The following is a 7,873-nucleotide window of genomic DNA, read 5'->3' on the forward strand; positions in this document are numbered from 1 at the left end:
GAAATGCAATGCAAAATGCAAAATGCGCCAAGGCGGGTGCTAAACTAGGTGTGAAATTGTACCACCCTAGCAAGTGCGTACAATTTACGACGCTACAATATTTTGTATGTTTACTATCACATATACAAATACTTTTGCACTGGAAACATATCACTTATCAAACAAACCCTTCAGAGCAAATCGTAAGGAATAAAAAGTCATTTTTATATGTACCACTATATAAAAAATTACATTTAAAAAATCAAGAAACTCTTGCATATCATAATCAAAAAGTTTAATGGGCTAATGTATGTATCACCATTGACTGTCTATCGAGAATGTAAAAGTATTTGTTAGGTGATCAACACTCATCCTTACTAAAAATACTTTGATCATAAACTACAACAAATGGTTGAAGGGTTTTCTCATAGCCTCACCAAGATTTACTCTTGAAAAATTAAAATCTCTTGTCAACTTGGATAGACCTCAATCATGAATCTAACAATTAGATATAACTCCCCAAAACTTCTTTTAAAAAAAAAGATTAAAATAAGTGACAAATACTAAGGAAAAAATGTTTCTTTTACACTTGGATGCCATTGACGAATCATAGAGGCACATCAAAGCAATTTGAATTGCTCATTTTTTGCTTCACCATCTTCTCCATTTATTTTTCACCATGACCGTATCTAAAAATATCATATTTGCAACAAATGCTACAAAAAAGAGGATTTTCAAAACCTTCACAAAAAAAATCCTCATGCTATCTTTTGTAGGTAATTTGGAACTCTAACCTGAATGGATTTCTATACAAATTGGATCCGATAGTTTGAGGTTTTAAGTAGTAGGAAAAATAAGAGCCCAAATGTAGGTAGAAGGAGTAAAAAATATAAAAATTTCAAGTCTTATTTAACTGATTTAAATAAATTGACGTGTTAGCATAGAAATGGTATTGATTTAATTGTCCTCATTTGAGAAAAGCCTCTTTGAATGACTAGACTGGGGAGTATGTTTGTCATTGATGTCAACACTTGTGAACACTTATCAACACTTAGAGATCTTTGGTTATGTTCACCAGCAAGTCAGTGACTTATGCACAGTCAGAGATGAAAAATTTAAATATTTCAGAGATTGCATAACCCGACTCTTTAATTGCATCTTTAAATCTACCTTGCATTATATTGTACATTTATGGAAGAGGCAATTTAAATAATTCGTATGATGCACTCATAAGTAGAGGTCGAGTAGGTTTACAAAGGTTCAATCGTTGAGTGTAATGAAGGAAGTTGGAAGAGGAAATTAGAGGCTAGGGATGGTAGTTGCAATATCTCAAAATCCTCTCACTTGTGGTAGGGATGATTTGGTGATGTCAAACAAGTAATAATATGATGCATACAGGCATATGAGAGAGATGAGGATGTTACTAACAGGAAATAACAAGCCCTCCTAAGCCATGCAACATGCTCAAACATTTCACCTCTATCTTTGTTATCATCTTCGCAAAGCCACAAATGCTACAATACACTTTTTCATGTCTTCCCCTAGGCTTCACAACTTCACCTTGCTTCACAACTTTGTTCCAAGTTGAGATCTTACAAATATATAGATGGGGTAAGTTTTAAATTTCTATGTTTTGTTAGGGATGTAGAAGTACCCTATGTGGAACCTCTTCCAAGTTATTGGGACCTCTTTGCTTAGTGGAAATTCCAACTCCTTTTGAAAGATAGGAATCTTGGTTAGAATGACAACATTCTATGCACATGGTCATCCTCTTAGAGAGGATAGTTGTTGGTCTACTAATCTAGAAACTCCTAGAATATGGTGGGAAGTGTGAACATTTTATGTTTTGCCCTTAGAGAAAATTAGGCTAGGTGGAGGATAGAACAACTCACTAAGGATCCATACCTATTTGATTGAGGGAACCATAAATTTACTGGCTAAATGTTCTATTTGAATTTCTAAGAATCTTTGCCTTAGTTTCTGTATATTACATACTTAAGAACAACTTTTGATGATGGGTATTTATTTTTGGTTGGAACAATGTTGATAATATTTCTAAAAGTTTTGATTAAGTTAAATGAAAAAAATCTTTGAGTTTGTGTAATTGTAACATGTCATTGCTAATAATTGTCTGTCAAACCATAGAGAATCATACCACCATTGTACATTGTTTCTAAGATTTAGTATTTTCTCTACTAATACTCTTACAAATGAAATTTTTTAATCAATTATATATATATATATATAAAACAAATCTATTACACATCTAAAATATTAATTAATTTTATATGAAAATCTTAATATAAAAAAACAAATTACATAAAAATTAATTAATTTTTTTTAATACATAGAAGCTATTAATTTGTTTAAACATGTATTCACATAGCGATTTGAGAATGTTTGAAACTAAACAACCTACAATCGTATGGAGAGAATGTTCCAAACTAATCTACAACGGTAAAGAAAATTCAAAATGGCATGTAGCGGGGAATGGCACATCGGTACAGATAACATCCTGATTTTTTTCAAAGATTTTTCATTTTTCTTGTAAGAGTTTGTTTGCACACTGATCTGTCTGTCAATTATTTTCATCTATTAGTTGGTTTTTTTGTTTTTTTTAACGGTAGAAGATGAAGAGGCAAAGCAGAGGATCGAAAAATAGCAACTGAATGAAGACATAATTCTTCCTGCAGGTAATTCTTTGTACCTCTTTATTATTTATTTATATTTTTACACGTATGTGGTAATAGATGAAGAGGCAGAGTAAAGGATTGTTTACCCTGCCGAATAAAATTGTGCAGTGATGAAAACCCTACGAAATTTACTAATAGATCGCCCAAAATGACATGAAAAATTGAGCTCTCTAGGATTCAATCCTTTGCATTAATTTTAGCTATCCTGGCATTCTTCTTCATTGAATTCGTTAGGCTAGGGTACAAGAGCAGTCTCTGATCATTCTTTGCATTAATTTTAGCTATCCTGGCATTCTTCTTCATTAAATTCGTTAGGCTAGGGTACAAGAGCAGTCTCTGATCATTCTTGGATAAATGTCGGACCAAACTAGCCGGCAAATTTGGGGTTTCAACCATTGAAAACTACTTCAAAATTGAATTAAATCTATGGATGATAATGCCATGACTAAGAGGTATCTATATTGTCAAAGTCACCGAGGATTTGCTCTTGCACTCATCTTTTTGGTACACAATATCTATAATTGGATGCAATTGTTTACCAGTTTAACATTTAAACCTGTAACATGATTCTCGCTGATGAACATGAGTCTCCACTATGCAAACCATGATGATCGCCAGTGTTCATATACAATTGCATTTGCATTAGAAGCTTAATCTGGCTTCTAAATTGCCAGATCAGCTTAGAAGTTTAATGGATAGGCTGAAGTTGGTTTTTTATGAATTGAACATACAATATTCAGGTCTAAAGCATGCTTGACACCTGTTTTAACCTCTCGAGGGAAGGGAAAGACAAATTTTCAGAGAAAAAGGAACAGATGTATTATTGTTTAGTTCATATTGTATTTCTTTTTTATGTTTATTGCAGGGATATGATAATCAGCGTATGATTATTATCAGCTTATTTATTCTGGAGTAAATAGGAGATATTGCCCAGTTTCTATTGAACATGTCCATCCATCTTTTCGCTAATGTTTAAAATAGATTTTCACATTTGCATTGGAAATTTAGTCTGTTTCTAAACTTCTAGTTCTTTCTACACATCCGGTTTGCAGAAGAATAAAATTTTAATGTATGAATTTATTCAATTTATTTTTGATAGGCTAATTTTGATTCTTAAAATCTAATAGTACATTGTGAAGGCGGTTGTAAGTCAGATTATTCTATTTGATTGTCTCATATGTTAGTAGGATTGAACAATAAAGAATGAGATTGAGAGAGGAACGAGGCTTGCACAGTATGTTTGGGCCCATTGTTTATTTATTTTATCAAAATGGGGAGTTACATACAATGGTTATAACTTAATGTTATAACAAATATGTACAGGACTATTAGATTAGAAATGTTTATATAAACATTTTAAAGTGTGTTTATGTAAACTTATATTATTTTAATATCATATTGACTTTAGATTTTGGTCTGGTTGCAGATTTTGAGTACACATTGTTGCATCTCTGCATGAGACAATGTTTGGTTTCTCCTCTGGAGAGGTGCTGCTACTTTTGGGAGCAACCGTTGCTGTTATTGGTGGGAGAAATGTCCTTCTCTTGTATATTTTCTTATCATGGTTTCTTATTAATTATGGTATCTCTAAACTTCCTTGTCTGGTTACAGGGCCAAAAGATGTACCGAGGATTGCTAAAGCGGCTGGCAGGTTAGCTGGTAAAGTAGTAGGCTATGTCCAAAGTGGTCGAGGACAGATGGAAACTGTCTTGCATCAATCTCAAGCTACTCAGGTCCATAGTCCTCTATTTGCAAAACACTTTTTTTTCATGCTTTCTTTTCTGAGTGTCATATTTATTAAATAACATTTTCTTTCTGATCAAAGAAAATTAATGTGCATGATGCATTTTTGGGAATGTTGATGTGGCTTAATTAATACTCTGAAATAGGACGTAAATGACTCGTGCTTACCAAAGACACTTCCCTTGGAGGGGCATAAGAATTGTGACCTCTCCTAACTTAATAACCTATCAACATTAAAACTAGAAAAAACAAAATAGGGAATCCTATAAGAGTAGGGGTGTCGAACACCAAACTGTACTATAAACATTATGTTCTAGCATGGACAATATAAAACATGCAACGTATGTATATAAAAAAGTTAGACCAATCTATAAACACGCTGTAATGTACTCACAACATTCAGCTTGGCTTTTTTATATGTATTGGTATACTATCCAACAATGGCACATAGTAAATCTCTAGGAAGCAATGTAGGAATGATGCTACAGATGGGATTTGCCAAGCTTCCATTGGTAGCTAGCCTGTCTGAAAGTTCAACAACGCAAAAACCTAACGATCAACACTTCAAGATGGTCTAGCTCAAAACTTTGAATTAATCCTTTTCATTGCAGGCTCTAAATTTCAGGGAACAATTAAGATAGACAACCATTTATTTTTGGCTAAAGAAATGATATTAGAAGAAAAAACTACATATTAGTGATCATCATGAACACCATATGATATACAACATAGTGAGCTCATCAATTATGCCTTTATTTATGAATATCTATCACGAATCATGCTGATCACACTTGAAAACAATTGTTCTCTCATTTTAATTTTGAATCACTGCAACTGATTGGAGCCAAGATCTCCCTATATTGCATTGTAAGATCTTTCACTGTATAGCACAATTACTGCAGAATCAATTCTAAGAGTTAACTGGCATCAAGTAACAGTTGTTGGCTTAAGCTTCTTAAAGGATGTTTTCTGAAGTGTTTGTCATTCTTAATTTAAATGGTGAAGCTTCTAAAGATGTTTTGTTTAGTTTAGTCAAAGTCTTTTGATCATAACAATTTTTCTTGTTTCATCATATAAAACAGCACAACCCAATTGGTTCCAGCTATATTAACCAAACTGAGGACATTTGCTAACAGACTTGTCAAATCTCCAAAAAAATTATTGGTTCATCATTCAAAAGCATGACATCAATATTTTTTCATGTTCCACTAACTTAAGAAATGTGTTTCTGTTAATTTTCAGCAGTTTCATTTCTTCTATAGTGCTTTGATAGTTTGGTTGTAATTTTTTGTGGCTTGCGGTTGCATCCCATCCATTCTTCTAATTATATAGTAGTTCTTTGAATGCCAGGAGCTTGGACTTTGGTTGACATTAATTTCTTTCTCAACCAAGGATCATCTTTTCTTATCATTCCTTGTCTTGTCTTCTCTTAACTTGTTCCTGTATCATGTTTGTGGACATTAAATTTTTCTTAACAGCAGTCAACTTCAGATCCTGGCCCTATGAAAGAGCAGATTTTAACCTCTGAGTGTTTATTTAAATTAAAGTTTACTTTCGTATGTTCACTTTATTAAATAAATGAGATTTCTAATAAAATGCAACACTGAGAGGAATATTCAGATATGATCTTATATATTAAAGTGTGTGAACTTGGACAGGTATAAGAAATGAATTAAACTATAGAAATAAACTCAGAATTAGGATAGAGCATGTTTGGTCAAGAAATGAATGCTGGAAATGGACTCAAGAAGGCTACAGGATCATCCTTGACAAACTTCAACTGATATTGATAACTTTGGTCCTGGGGTTACTGGTGTCCAAGTGTCAGGTGATTGTGTTCTGATATTGGGCATGTGTCTAGGTGTTGTGTGTTTGTATCCTCAAACACTCATGTTCATGCCTCCAAATGCGATACAACTGACAGGATCTGCTTGCTTAATTATTTTGATACTTTCTATTTTAAAGATTCTTGATGCCTGTCTTCAATTCTGAGGAATTTGTAGTAGAACTTTTGGTGGATGGAGAAATTGATTTATGCTTATGGGGAAACCACCTCATCAAGTCCCCAATTTGTCTTATTTCAGCTTCCACCGTAGCACAAGGGTTGCTGTGTGTGTGTCCCTTAAATGTTCACCCCTGATTTTTTTATTTTCTTGGCTGATGTAAAGTGTAGCATGCAATGGTTTACTATTACAAAGGAATTGTAAGCAATAATCTGATCTGATTGTTTCCCAAGCATGCAAAGCAAACATGCATCTAGAAAGCAACTTAAACCTCAAATCCAGAAGCTTAAATCACGCTCTACATGGATTGTGGAACTACAACTGTTGATTAAATCACACTCTACATGGATTGTGGAACTACAACTTAAACCTCATCAAATCTGAAATATAAGAGCTACAAGTCAGAAATTTTTGTCTCTCAACTTTGTATTACAAGGAGTAAACACTTGACAAGAAAGTCTAAGCATGAAACACCTTTAGAAAGGTAACTCTACTCACTGTATTAGGTCTGATACACCTTTAAAATCTCCTTCAAAATGCTCATACAAGTAGCTACAGATCTGCCATGAAGTCTCCAACTTATCACCAATCATAAACACAATAACCAAGGCTCAAAATACTCAGAAATGTATCTCAGTAAGTCTGCAACAACAAGCTGGAAGCAAGAAATTCCACAGGGGCGATTCACCAATGTGTAAGTAAATGTCACATTTGACCACCAACCGAAGTAGGCTATGGGCATGCTTTGAGGACCTAGACGCCACCCTGTAAGAAGAATTTACAGACCACAATGCTCAGAAATCTCCACAATCAGCTCCCGCGTGCCAAGGCAAGAATGGCGCTTCTCCCTAGGAGGGCAGTTTGCAACATCACAAAATCTCAAAGATCTTCATATTTTTCAAAAACATATTACCATTCTTGCGAGGGTAGATTTCTTTCAAAATTACTGTAATCTGTATCTCAACACACCAACTAGCGAGCGTAGATGTTTCACCACCGAAACCACCAACATAGTAGAGGGTTTTTGTCCTCAACGAGCAACAAGAGAACTCTCAGAGTTCATTCCAGCAGCATCTCCTTAAGTTGTCAATTCTGAATGTCCAAATGAGAGCTCAAAGTTTGACATCAACAACCTTTGTCATCAATGCAATATTTCCAACAATGTCACTTTGACATCAATGATCATATTTCCAACAATCTCCCTTGAACAAAACACAATTTGACATCAATGAAAACATTTCCAACAATGCTTTCACTTGTAGGTGGGTTCCTTGACATTAGGATGACTACATGGTGTGATCGGTAGGTGCATGATGGGTTGGTAGATGCCTTGGTATAACATTGAGCCTCAAGTATGCTCCTTAGATAATTATGGTGACAACACTATTTGATTTTATAAGTGTAATTCTTGGAACAACACTGTACCATTTAGTTACTATGTGATGATTGCTAATC

At 34.0% G+C, this 7,873-nt stretch overlaps 1 long non-coding RNA gene across 1 annotated transcript; it reads left to right on the forward strand.

Annotated features, from left to right (window-relative positions):
* Positions 1 to 2,536: 2,536 nt before the first annotated feature.
* On the forward strand, positions 2,537 to 4,458 carry LOC131873744 (uncharacterized). Its single transcript, XR_009371642.1, has 3 exons — positions 2,537 to 2,672; positions 4,099 to 4,196; positions 4,284 to 4,458. It is a non-coding gene; the product is annotated as an uncharacterized LOC131873744 (long non-coding RNA).
* The last annotated feature ends 3,415 nt before the right edge of the window (positions 4,459 to 7,873 follow it).

Source organism: Cryptomeria japonica, chromosome 2 (assembly GCF_030272615.1).
Source record: "Cryptomeria japonica chromosome 2, Sugi_1.0, whole genome shotgun sequence".
Classification (NCBI taxonomy): domain Eukaryota; kingdom Viridiplantae; phylum Streptophyta; class Pinopsida; order Cupressales; family Cupressaceae; genus Cryptomeria; species Cryptomeria japonica.